Source organism: Dendrobates tinctorius, unplaced genomic scaffold, assembly GCF_039654945.1.
Source record: "Dendrobates tinctorius isolate UK_male_01 unplaced genomic scaffold, ASM3965494v1 ptg000031l, whole genome shotgun sequence".
In the NCBI taxonomy this organism is placed as follows: Eukaryota; Metazoa; Chordata; class Amphibia; order Anura; family Dendrobatidae; genus Dendrobates; species Dendrobates tinctorius.
The window spans coordinates 23,495,041-23,509,366 of NW_027361699.1; the positions used below are offsets into that span (position 1 = coordinate 23,495,041).

Consider the following 14,326-nt stretch of genomic DNA (forward strand, 5'->3'; position numbering starts at 1 on the left):
AAAGCGTCTTCCCAGTCATCACACGATATGTTAAATTTTTAGATCATTTTCCCATTTTTCAATGGTCGCGTTTTTTGTAAGATCGGTGTCATTGTTGAGCCAGTCTTAGATGTAAGCATGACTCCAGAAAATCCTGTGCTCAGTATTACAGAATAGATTTAAAGTTGCTTCTGAAAACCTTGTTTTTTTCTGGAGAAAAGATAGAACCTGTTAAATCATAGAATCATAGAATCATAGAATCGTAGAGTTGGAAGGGACCTCCTGGGCCATCTGGTCCAACCCCCTGCTCAAAGCAGGATTCGCTAAATCATCCCAGTCAGATGTCTGTCCAGCCTCTGTTTGAAGACTTCCATTGAAGGAGAACTCACCACTTCTCGTGGCAGCCTGTTCCACTCATTGATCACTCTAACTGTCAAAAAGTTTTTTCTAATATCTAATCTGTGTCTCCTCATGTTTTAGTATCATGAACTGGAGAAACATTGATGAGGGAAGTCGATATTTTATTTTTTGAATTGATGGTCCGTCAAAGATGTCCCCTAGTTTTTTTTATACCATATTCATCCCATGAATTATGTAAGTCTTGGTTGATCAGGGAAGACAATACATTTAGGGGTATTTTTTTCAGAATTGTTAGGTTGTAAGAACCTTTTTTTCTGGATGCCAGTTTTTTCCAAGCGTGCGTAGTGGCAATAAAAATGAGGTGAGCTGTAGTGTCCGGGAAACATTTTGTTAGGGTATTAATGATTAGGTTTCGGGGGTTTTTATCATTATTTATGAAGGTTTCTATGTCTAGCCTTGCTGGGGGGGCTATTGGATGGAAGCCAGTGTTTACTATTCTTGATCAAGGATGTTAGATAGTGAGCTGTGATATTAGGGATCCCTAAACCTCCATGAGATGTTTTTTGAAGGTGATAGACTGAAGGGTTTTGGGTTTTTTATTGTTCCAGATGAAGTTCTTGATGTTTGTTTGGATGGTTGTTAATTGTGGTACCGAAATAGGTAAAGGCAAGGAGTCTAGAACATAGAGAATTTTTGGAAGGGTGAAAATTCTCACAGTGAGAATTCTGCCCCACCATGATAGGTCTTTCTCTTCGTAGATGCTTGTATCCTTATTGATGGTATTCAATAGAGTGTTGAAATTGGCTGATACCAGCGTTTTTGTAATGGTGATTCCTAGGTAGGTAAATTCTTTATTGACCCAACAGATGGGTGAAAAGGATTTAATTTGGGAGATCTGGTCTTTGGACAGATAGAAAGGGAGGAAATTTGATTTTCTTTCATTATAGTGGTTTGAAAAAACCACTATATTGTAATCCGAACGCTGCTAACTTCTTCTTATTATTATTATTATTATAGTGATTTGAAAAAACTACTATATTGTAATCCGAACGCTGCTAAATTATTCTTCTTATTATTATTCAGTTGATTTCCGCAATTAATGCGGCCCAAACCGCTACACGCACAGACTCCGTTGAGGTGTCGTTTCGAAGCCAGCGTCCACGAGAGGTGTGCTAAGTATTTTTCGTGTCGATCGGATTTGTACTTTTTGCGCAATTTACGTTTGAAAATTTTTTTTCCCGTCATTGGAATGCACTGTCTCAATGCTTTTCAATAGGAAACTTAAAACGTGCCCTGAGGCAATTCAAATGGCAGTAAAGCTCATTGATATGCGTAGGCACACCCAGTTACTATGCCAACGCCTACGAACGTCACATGACGCCCCCAGGACACAGCTTCTGCCACATAATATCAGCTCTTAGGCTGTGTGCCCACGATGCGATTTTTAAGCGTTTTTGCCGTGATTTTCGGCTCGAAAATGCTGCGAAAACGTTTAAAAATCGTGTACAGAACGCACCCCATGCATTCCTATGGCAATCCGCATGTGCTGTGCTAATGCTGCGCTTTTTTCCGCCGTGGAATCGCATCGCGGAAAAAATTGCAGCATGCTCATTCTTTTGTGCGGAATCGCAAAGAATTGCCGCGATTCCGCACTCATAGGAATGCATGAGAATCGCTTACTTCCCGCATGTGGCTATGCCCACCATGAGCGAAGTTAAGCGTCTCATGTGCGGTTGGTACCCACGGTGTGGAGGAGAGGAGACTGTCCTCCAGGTCCTGGGTACCATACCCCTGTAAAAAAAAGAATAAAAAATAAAAAATCAGGGTATATTTACCTTCCGGCGTCCCGCGCTGCATTCCCGTCCTCAGCGCTCCCAGTAATGCCTTGCAGCAAGGTCCTGTGATGACGCGGTCTCGCGAGATCGCTATAGTAACGCGAGACCAACGTCATCACAGGTCTCGCAAGGCATTACTGGGAACGCTGAGGCCCGGGATGGCAGCGCGGGACGTCGGAAGGTAAATATACCCCGATTTTTTATTTTTTTATCATTTTTAACATTTTATCTTTTACTATTGAGGCCGCATAGGCAGCCTCAATAGTAAAAAGCTGCTCACACTTGTCAAACACTATGTTTGATGAGTGTGACCAACCGGCCACAAAATCAGACCCTGAGGGGCCCCACCCACAAAATCGGACCCTGAGGGGCCCCACCCACAAATTAGGACCCTGAGGGGCCCCGCCCACCAAATCAGACCCAGAATGGCCCCCGCCCACCAAATCGGACCCTGTGGGGCCCCGCACACCAATTCGGACCCTGAGGGGCCCCGCCCACCAAATCGGATTCTGAAAGGCCCCAACCACGAAATCGGACCCTGAGGGATCCCGCCCACCAAATTGGACCCTGACGGGCCCTGCCCACCAAATAGGACCCTGAGGGGCCCCACCCAGCAAATCGGACCCTGAGGTGCCCCGCCCACCAAATAGAACCCTGTGGGGCCCTGCCCACCAAATCGGACCTTGAGGGATCCCGCCCACCAAATCGGACCCCGAGAGGCCCCGCCCACCAAATCAGACCCTGAGGGGCCCCGCCCATCAAATCGGACCCTGAGGGGCCCCGTCCACTAAATCGGACTATGTGGGGCCCCACCCACCAAATTGGACCCTGAGGGGCCCCGCCCACCAAATCGGACCATGTGGGGCCCCACCCACCAAATTGGACCCTGAGGGACCCTGTCCACCAAATCGGACTCAGAGATCCAGCCCACCAAATCAGACCCTGAGGGGCCCTGCTCACCAAATCGGACCCTGAGGGGTCCTGCTCACCAAATCGGACCCTGAGAGGCCCCACCCACAAAATCGGACCCTGAGGGGACCCTGCCACAAAAATGGACCCTGAGGGGACCCTTCCACAAAATTGGACCCAGAGGGGCCCCACCCACCAAATCAGACCCTGAGGGGCCCTGGCCACAAAATAAGACCCTGAGGGGCCCCACCCACAAAATCAGACCCTTAGGGGCCCCACCCACAAAATCAGACCCTTAGGGGCCCCACCCACAAAATCGGACCCTGAGGGGCCCCACCCACAAATTCGGACCCTGAGGGGCCCCACCCACAAAATCAGACCCAGAATGGCCCCCGCCCACCAAATCAGACCCTGAGAGGCCCCGCCCACCAAATCACCCTGAGGGGCCCCGCACACCAAATCAGACCCGGAGGGGCCCCGCACACCAAATCAGACCCTGAGGGGCCCCGCACACCAAATCGGACCCTGAGGGGCCCCGCCCACCAAATCGGATTCTGAAAGGCCCCAACCACCTAATCGGACCCTGAGGGGTCCCGGCCACCAAATCGGACTCTGATGGGCCCTGCCCACCAAATAGGACACTGAGGGGCCCCGCCCACCAAATAGGACCCTGAGGGGCCCCACCCAGCAAATAGGACCCTGAGTGGCACCACCCACAAAATCAGACCCTGAGGGGACCCACCCACAAAATCGGACCCTGAGGGGCCACACCCACAAAATACTTGGGGGGCATTTGGGCCAAAAGAAGACCCTCGACCGAATTCTGCAGCGATTTTACTGGCCAGGGGTTCATGAAGAAGTTAAATGGTGCTGTAGCTCCTGTCCAGCATGCCAGGTAACCAGTCCCCAGTCTCACTTTCGGAGCCCTTTGGTGCCTTTGCCAATTATAGAGGTACCCTTCGAGAGAGTGGTCATGGACCTGGTGGGGCCTCTCAATAAGTCGGCAAGGGGACACCAGCACATTCTTGTAGTTCTAGACTATGCTACCCGATATCCTGAGGCCATTCCTCTGCGCCACACATCAGCTAAGCTTATAGCAAAGGAACTCATGGGTATGTTTTCACGGGTGGGAATTCCACAAGAGATTTTAACAGACCAGGGAACCCCCTTTATGTAAAAAATTATGAAGGAACTCTGCCGGTTGTTAAATGTTAAACAGTTGCGTACCATGGTCTATCATCCCCAAACAGATGGTCTGGTAGAAAGATTCAATAAGACACTGAAGAGCATGTTAAAAAAGGCAGTTTCCAAAGATGGGAAGGACTGGGATCTGTTATTGCCATATTTGTTATTTGCAGTGCGGGAGGTACCTCAGGCATCTACGGGGTTCTCACCCTTTGAACTATTGTACGGCAGACATCCACAGGGCTTACTAGATATAGGCAAAGAGGCCTGGGAGAACCAACCTACTCCCCACAAAAGTGTGATAGAACATGTTGCAAAAATGCAAGAGAGAATGGAGTCAGTCCTACCTTTGGTCCAGGAACATATGGAGGCAGCACAATGGTCACAGAGTCGGGTCTATAACCGGGAGGCTCGGGTAAGAACCTTTAGCCCTGGGGATCGAGTTTTGGTGCTTGTGCCTACCGTAGATAGCAAATTTCTCGCAAGGTGGCAGGGACCCTACGAGATCATGGAGAAGGTGGGACCAGTAGACTACAAGGTACACCAACCAGGTCGGAGAAAGACAGAACAGGTTTACCATATTAATTTGCTTAAACCCTGGAAAGATAGAGAGCACCTTGGTTGGGATAGTCCGCTGCCAGCGTTTCAGATGGAAAAGGCTCCGTTACCTCGGGGCGAGGCAGAAGCCCAAACCGCGGTCAAAATTGCAGATACTTTGTCTCCTAAACAGGTTCAGGAGGTCTGAGAGTTCATCAGCCGAAATACAGATGTTTTTTCGGAGCTCCCTGGATGCACCTCCCTAATCCAACATGACATTGTCACAGAGCCACAGGCCAAGGTCCGATTAAAGCCATATCGAGTGCCTGAGGCCCGGCGACAAGCCATCTCGGAAGAGGTAAAAATGATGCTACAGTTAGGGGTCATAGAAGAGTCTCAGAGTGAGTGGGCCAGCCCAATAAATCTAATACCCAAGCCTGATGGGTCTCTAAGATTCTGTAATGATTTTAGAAAACTCAATGACATTTCAAAGTTTGACGCCTACCCCATGCCCCGGGTTGACGAGTTGATAGAGCGCTTTGGGCAAGCACGGTATTTTACAACTCTGGATCTCACAAAAGGTTATTGGCAGGTACCCCTAACAGAGGCGGCGAAGGGAAAGACGGAGTTTATAACACCTGAGGGGCTGTTCCAGTATAAGGTGTTAACCTTTGGGTAACAGCTCCAGCAACGTTCCAGCGGTTAATGGATATTGTTCTCCGTCCCCATCGCCGCTATGCATCAGCCTATCTAGATGATATTATTGTGTTCAGCACCGATTGGGAAAGCCACTTAGCTAAAGTACAGGCAGTGGTAGACTCCCTGCGACAAGCAGCGCTAACTGCCAACCCAAAGAAGCGTTTCATAGGGTTGGAGGAAGCCCGGTACTTGGGTTATGTCATTGGGAGGGGAGTTCTCAAGCCCCAAATGAACAAGGTCGAGGCAATTCAGAACTGGCCCCGTCCCCTCACAACAAAGCAGGTAAACGCCTTTTTGGGTTTGGTGGGATATTACTGGCGATTCATTCCCAACTTTGAAACCCTGTCCACGCCTTTAACAGATTGTTTAAAAGGAAAACAATCTGTGATGGTCCACTGGAATGATCAGTTAGAGGAGGCCTTTACAAAATAAAAAGGGGTACTGTGTGGTACACCAGTCCTGATCACTCCAAATTTCAAAAAAGAGTTCATGGTGCAGACTGATGCCTCTGAGATAGGCCTCGGTGCCGTGCTGTCTCAGGAAGTTAACGGGCAAGAGCATCCCGTTAGTTTCCTAAGCCGGCAGCTTACCCAGCTGAAACCCGGTACAGTATTGTGGAGAGAGAGTGCCTGGCCATCAAGTGGGCACTGGAATCGTTGCGCTACTATTTGCTGGGGAGAACATTTTGGTTGGTGACAGATCATTCCCCTCTTACGTGGATGAGTCAAGCTAAGGAGAGGAATGCTCGAGTCACCAGTTGGTTCCTGTCCCTGCAAAACTTTAGGTTTTCAGTAGAACATCGCGCAGGCAGACTACAGGGGAATGCAGATGCCCTGTCCAGAGTTCACTGTATGTCATGTGTCCACCCCTCAAGGGTTGAACATAGGGGGGAGGTATGTGGTACAGTAAAGGGTGTTTTACTGGATGGAAGATATGTTTCTCCTAGCAGATTAATGTTTGGCCGGGTTTTTCCTTAAAGACGGGACCTGCGATGATGTCAGGGTCACCTGATCAGCCCATGTGATGTCTACCTCACTGGTGGGAGGGGTTAGGCCCTATGTAATGGAGGTTGGTAAATGCCACAGTGGAAGTGTGTTTTTGGAAACTACAGGGACTTGTGTGGACGCAGCCTGCAACTTGTTTATAGGATTCCCGTGCTGCAGGACTGTTGCAGCAAGACTCGGAAGAACCCCGGGAATGGCACCTGGCGGATGCCGCAGAACCTGGCAGCCACTTAGTTACTCCCGTCCCGTGCAAGGGGTGAATCTGGGACCAGTGGTTCTCCAAGCTGGAGTATGTGTTTTATTTCCCTCATGTTTTGTTAAGCTGCTGGTTACTGAGTGACATTAAAACCACTGAAATTGGACTTTATGTCTGTGTGTTGCCTCGTTACTGCCGCCCAGCTATTGTCTACCAGAGCGAATCCCTACAATACTTACATCAAAATGATGTGCCAGTAAAAGAGAAGGTAAGGTGCATGTGCTCTGGTCTGCCAGCCCCAATGCACGTTTCACCCACGCGCCCCCTGACGAAACCTGTGGGTGAAATGCGCGTTGGTGCTGGTGTACCAGAACACATGCACTTTACCGTCTCTTTTACTGGCACATCATTTTGATTTTAGTATACTAGGGTACGCTATGGTGCTTTCCACAAGAGAATGATCAGCCTCTCCCACAAATATCAGAAGTTTCAGATAAATTTGCTTTACTGCAAACAGGCATAAAAAACTTAGACTTTTTTTCTAGTATGAATTTTAATTTTTTTACCTTATTTTATATTTCTTTCTTTCATCTTTATATGTATGACCTCAGTAACATGCAGAGTGAACATATACAATCCCTATAAAAACTATTTTATTTAATATATATAAAAAAAAAAAAAATTTCCCAGTGAAACCATGGCAAATGCAATAATAAAAAGACCTGAACTGAGGTGCTGCAAAGCCCTGCAATAAGCCTTTCTGATACCTTCCTATCCGTGGAGGTTGGCACGATAGGGATCCCGATTTTGGCGCCCCCCACTCAGCGAGGACTGTCCCTTACTGCCCTGCCAGTCCCTGATATCACAGGTATGAAAGCAATGACCAATAGTGCAGAGATGAATGGTAAAAAATGCCCTAAACTAATGCAGGCGATCCCAGAAAAATAGAATAACAATTACCACATCATGACATCAGGGTCCACAATAAATGTAAAAAGACATACCCTCACAATGGAGCATATATATAAATAAAGTGACCACTTATCATTTGTGGAGTACCCCAAATCCCTAGGGTGCCAACCTCCACGGATAGGAAGGTATCAGAAAGGCTTATTGCAGGGCTTTGCAGCATCTCAGTTCAGGTCTTTTTATTATGGCATTTGCCATGTTTTCACTGGGAAATTGTTTTTTTTTTATATGTATGAAATAAAATAGTTTTTATAGGGATTGTATATGTTCACTCTGTAATTATTAATTCCTACAGTATGTGCTTTTTCAAATAGACTCAGTAACATGCAGCCAATGGCGGCAGGCTGCAAGATCACTATGGGGCCCATGTACAGAGGGAGCCTGGAGCAGAATGGCACCATCCCCTGCTTATACCGTATATATGTACAGCTCAAGTTAGGATGATTTATAAGGAGCAGAATTACAAGCTGAGCCCACTCCATACAGCCGGCTGTTTTACACAGCTGACAACCAGCCATAACTGCCTTAATACATGCCATGCTGATTGCAGCAGTTTAACCCGGTAGAATCCATTGTGGCCAGCAACCATGGAATCTAAGAAGTCAAACAAGGAGGTCTCTGCCATCTCGATGGGTTGTTTAATAGCATCTGGGGCCAATGGGATGTCCTAATTCAGGGATTTCTATGTACGTCCCTATATGACCTGATTATTTTCCTAAGGGTTAATCAGATGGACCAACATGATCTGTGTAGTCACAGCATTCCTCTCTCTGTATATCGTACCATTAGTATCCACCATCATATATGCCATTTTCTGAAAATCTCATTTATCTGTTTTCTTTTCTAAAAATGTTACTTTTGAATTATGATAAAACATATTAATGGGAAATAATGGGAAATTTCTATTAAATTAAGTGATTGGCTGCAGTGGTCACCCAATGGCCTCTGCTGGAAGAGGAGGACACTGGCAGCAGTACCGAGGAGTAGCGGAGTTTGGTACTTGACTTTGTGCTTTGTTTTCTTTCAGGACCACCATGAGAAACATGTTCTGCAGTGGCTGAGGTTTAGGGAATACTGCACACACTGATATAAATGATAAAACTGATTATCATTCCTAGGTGTGTAATATTCTTACAATGAATACATTTGTTTCCCAGGAGTGTATGTGTGTATATAGAGGACATATAACAGACTGGACAGTCAGCCATTATGACAGCGCGTGGTTCCTCTCACATGTGATGTCACAATGATACAGAATGTTGTGAGGTTATACAATCTCTGTGCTCAATGACCTCAGCGCCATTTTCAGAGTTGATGCATTTGCGGAGACTCCACTTTGGTTTTGGAAGCGCGCGCTAGATTGTTTGTACGTCTGGTATTTACTTCCACGGATTCTTATTTTTTTGGCACAATATCATCTTTGCCATCAGAGAACTTAGTTCTTTACATTTCACCATCTCAGCCCCGAGAAACTGAGCCATGACGTCCCGGGAGCTGCATCAGCTCAATGCTGACAACGAGACATGGCTGAGCCGACCTGAAAATCAGGGTAAGTGAGAGAATATTCCGCCTTACAGGAGCTTTTCTGAGGGTTTTCTTTGGGCTAAGATGTTTCAGGACACACAGTGCGTCCTCCACCTTCTATTCATATTCCTTAGGGGTTGGTCACCGAAAGTTGTAGACAAAGTGAGGCCCTGGGTAAAAGTTAAACGTGGAGCCCAAAATGCTAACATATTTGCACCCTGCTTTGTAATGTCTGCAGAGAAGGAATACTGAGCAGGTTTATGTAGGCCAAAGATGAAACAATGTTTCCTTCTCTCTATAAATTCGAGAGCAACAGCTAGTTCTTCTATCCATTTAGCACAAAAGTGTTTTTTTTGCAATTTAGCATAATTATAGTAATCTTTTTCTTTATAGGTCAGGCCATAATCCTCCACCATCGCCTAAGGGAGCAGAGAAGGCTCATTACCAATGATGGCCATCATACAGACCCCACTGAAGTCACCGCAAGAGGGAGAAGGGCCAGAGCTCCTCTGTGGCAGAGAGCACACCACAGCAGGGAAAGAAGCCGCTCGCCGCTGAGACTGGCCCCTGCAGAGCCCTCCAGACCCATGGAGGTCCCAGCTCCAAGCCTATCTGCTCTACAGTCACACCAGGCAAACCATCTTTTTAACCGCATCATTCAGCTGCAGGGAATGGGAGTATATCCACCTCCTCCACATATGCGGCCACCATCGCCACCTGCCCAATTTAACCTACTTAATATTCTGCAGCAAAGGCAAGCTCTGTGCACTAAGAGCTTCCCAACAAGAAGGATAACATCTCAGGAAGAGGCAGAATCCTGTGCCATCTGCATAATGGACTATGAGATTGGAGAGGAAGTCGTAGTTCTTCCATGCAAACATTGCTACCATCACAGTTGCATCTCCACATGGCTCCGCTCCAACCCTCGCTGCCCCCTATGCCGTAGTCACTGCTTCCTTTGAAGCGTCAGAAGAACATTGTAAAGATGCAAGGAAGAAGTGTAAGATTATGGCAGTGATACTGGGAAGGACCATCAGTCCATTTAGCAGCTATCTAATGGTAACAGTGTCGATACTGCTGCAGCTTTGGACTCCATTGCCTCATTAAATAAATATCATGTACCATCTTTATTACTGTCTGTTACTTTTTACTGTATAGAATTAGGTTACACAGCTGAATATTGGGTATGGTGCTGGTTAGGGCCAGCTCCAAGTTTTTGTGGGCCCTGGTCCAAAGAGTCTCATTGGGCAGCTTTAACACATACCGCAATACATGATGCACAGATACGGCAGAGAAATATAGGTATAGTACAATGCCAAATATTTCTCTTACTTTTTACATTACATGAGTGAGATGTATTGGACATTCCACAATAGTTCAGAAACCAGACAGCATAGTCCTCCATACAGTATTATGGGCATCACATAGTGCTCCATACAGAGTAATGAGCCCCATATATTGCACCATGCGGTACAATGAGCCCCATATATTGCTCAATACAGTATTATGGGCAACGCATAATGCTCCATACAGAATAAATGAGCCTCATATATTGCTCCATACGGTATAATGAGCCTCATATATTGCTCCATATAGTGTAATGGACCCTTTTTCCATATTTTTATTTTAATTTTTCAACATTAACTCAGATGCATTTATACAAGTAAGTCAAGTCAGCAATGGTGTAATACGTGAGGGAAGAAGGGGAGGGGGGAGGTGGATGGGAGGGGGGGAGGGAAAGGGAAGGTGGTTAAGGGGGGGTACAAAACATGACAGTTGAACAATCAAACAATTTGTTGTTTAAACAGTTGTAATTATTTAAGCGGAATGACATAAGTCAAATAGAAGAACAGAAAAAAATTGTACAATAAATATTGTACATAACATTAACATAAAATGTAGTATTGTTATACGGGATAGGTACCTAGACTAAAGCGGAGTTGCAATAAGTCGAAGATATGAGCAGTGAGACTTTCTGCAAAAAAAAATAACTGTCATATGTACTTTGAGGTGAAGCGCTATTATGTAAGACGCATGCAATGTTAGAGGTTTAGGGAGTCAGGTAGTCCCAGTAAGACCATTTTTTGGAGCATTTGTTTAATTGGTTGTTAACCAGAGCAAATCTTTCTTCATAGGATTTGTGGAGAAGAATTCTATCTTTTATATCTTGAAAGGCGGGGGGGGGGGGGGGGGGTGGTTTTTCCAAATGAATGCGATCGCATTTTTAACTTCAAGCAGAGTGTGGATGATGAGGGATTTTTTGTCTGGACTGACATCTAAGAGATCAAGTAATAGTAGCGCAAGTTGAGGGGAAAGAGAAGTAGGCTTACCTAATATTTTATTGATGGTATCTGATACTTGTGACCACAATAGGGCCAGTTTAGGACAGCTCCAGAACTTATGTAGAAGGTTTCCATGGGAGCCACAACCTCTCCAGCATAAAGGAGAGGTTTCTTTACCAAAATGTGCTACCCTGGCTGGGGTGAAGTACCATCTGGATATAACTTTGTAATGTGTTTCCTGTAGTGCCATGGACATTGTGGAGGCGTATGTGTGATTTAAAGCGTCTTCCCAGTCATCACACAATATGTTAATTTTTAGATCATTTTCCCATTTTTTAATGGTCGCGTTTTTTGTAAGATCGGTGTCATTGTTGAGCCAGTCTTAGATGTAAGCGTGACTCCAGAAAATCCTGTGCTCAGTATTACAGAATAGATTTAAAGTTGCTTCTGAAAACCTTGTTTTTTTCTGGAGAAAAGATAGAACCTGTTGTTTTAGTATCATGAACTGGAGAAACATTGATGAGGGAAGTCTATATTTTATTTTTTGAATTGATGGTCCGTCAAAGATGTCCCCTAGTTTTTTTTATACCATAATCATCCCATGAATTATGTAAGTCTTGGTTGATCAGGGAAGACAATACATTTAGGGGTAATTTTTTCAGAATTGTTAGTTTGTAAGAACCTTTTTTTCTGGATGCCAGTTTTTTCCAAGCGTGCGTAGTGGCAATAAAAATGAGGTGAGCTGTAGTGTCCGGGAAACATTTTGTTAGGGTATTAATGATTAGGTTTCGGGGGTTTTTATCATTATTTATGAAGGTTTCTATGTCTAGCCTTGCTGGGGGGGGCTATTGGATGGAAGCCAGTGTTTACTATTCTTGATCAAGGATGTTAGATAGTGAGCTGTGATATTAGGGATCCCTAAACCTCCATGAGATGTTTTTTGAAGGTGATAGACTGAAGGGTTTTGGGTTTTTTATTGTTCCAGATGAAGTTCTTGATGTTTGTTTGGATGGTTGTTAATTGTGGTACCGAAATAGGTAAAGGCAAGGAGTCTAGAACATAGAGAATTTTTGGAAGGGTGAAAATTCTCACAGTGAGAATTCTGCCCCACCATGATAGGTCTTTCTCTCCGTAGATGCTTGTATCCTTATTGATGGTATTCAATAGAGTGTTGAAATTGGCTGATACCAGTGTTTTTGTAATGGTGATTCCTAGGTAGGTAAATTCTTTATTGACCCAACAGATGGGTGAAAAGGATTTAATTTGGGAGATCTGGTCTTTGGACAGATAGAAAGGTAGGAAATTTGATTTTCTTTCATTATAGTGGTTTGAAAAAACCACTATATTGTAATCCGAAACCACTATATTGTAATCCGAACGCTGCTAACTTCTTCTTATTATTATTATTATAGTGATTTGAAAAAACTACTATATTGTAATCCGAACGCTGCTAACTTATTCTTCTTATTATTATTCAGTTGATTTCCGCAATTAATGCGGCCCAAACCGCTACACGAACAGACTCCGTTGAGGTGTCGTTTCGAAGCCAGCGTCCACGAGAGGTGTGCTAAGTATTTTTCGTGTCGATCGGATTTGTAGTTTTTGCGCAATTTGCGGTTGAAAATTTTTTTCCCGGCATTGGAATGTACTGTCTCAATGCTTTTCAATAGGAAACTTAAAACGTGCCCTGAGGCAATTCAAATGGCAGTAAAGCTCATTGATATGCATAGGCACACCCAGTTACTATGCCAACGCCTACGAACGTCACATGACGCCCCCAGGACAGAGCTTCTGCCACATATCAGCTCTTAGGCTGTGTGCCCACGATGCGATTTTTAAGCGTTTTTGCCATGATTTTCGGCTCGAAAATGCTGCGAAAACGTTTAAAAATCGTGTACAGAACGCACCCCAAGCATTCCTATGGCATTCCGCATGTGCTGTGCTAATGCTGCGCTTTTTTACGCCGTGGAATCGCATCGCGGAAAAAATCACAGCAAGCTCATTCTTTTGTGCGGAATCGCAAAGAATTGCCGCGATTCCGCACTCATAGGAATGCATGAGAATCGCTTACTTCCCGCATGTGGCTATGCCCACCATGAGCGAAGTTAAGCGTCTCATGTGCGGTTGGTACCCACGGTGTGGAGGAGAGGAGACTGTCCTCCAGGCCCTGGGTACCATACCCCTGTAAAAAAAAGAATAAAAAATAAAAAATCAGGGTATATTTACCTTGCGGCGTCCCGCGCTGCATTCCCGTCCTCAGCGCTCCCAGTAATGCCTTGCGGCAAGGTCCTGTGATAACGCGGTCTCGCGAGATCGCTATAGTAACGCGAGACCAACGTCATCACAGGTCTCGCAAGGCATTACTGGGAACGCTGAGGCCCGGGATGGCAGCGCGGGACGTCGGAAGATAAATATACCCCGATTTTTTATTTTTTTATCATTTTTAACATTTTATCTTTTACTATTGAGGCCGCATAGGTGGCCTCAATAGTAAAAAGCTGCTCACACTTGTCAAACACTATGTTTGATGAGTGTGACCAACCTGTCAATCACTTTCCAAGCGATGCTTCAAATCACTTGGAAAGTGCTTGAGAAAATCGCGGCAAAATCGCGAACAGAATCGTGGTGAAATCGCACGGAAAAAACCGCGCGATTTCTGGGAAGGAGTCCGATTTTTAGTGTGCGTTTTAACACGCAACGTGGGCACATAGCCTTAAAGCAAAACCCACAGCACAAATGCAAATCTAGCTTCATCACATGACGCACGCCCCTGAGAGAGAATGTGCGCCAAAGCGGATTTAGAAGCCCAGTGAGCCACCCTGTGTCTAAAACGGCCGACGCACCAAA

The 14,326-nt window shown here is 45.5% G+C and overlaps 1 protein-coding gene across 4 annotated transcripts in view; it reads right to left on the bottom strand.

Annotated features, from left to right (window-relative positions):
- The window catches only part of LOC141086301 (zinc-regulated GTPase metalloprotein activator 1B-like), a 347,538-nt gene that overhangs the window by 206,117 nt on the left and 127,095 nt on the right, over positions 1-14,326 (bottom strand). The window lies entirely within an intron of this gene.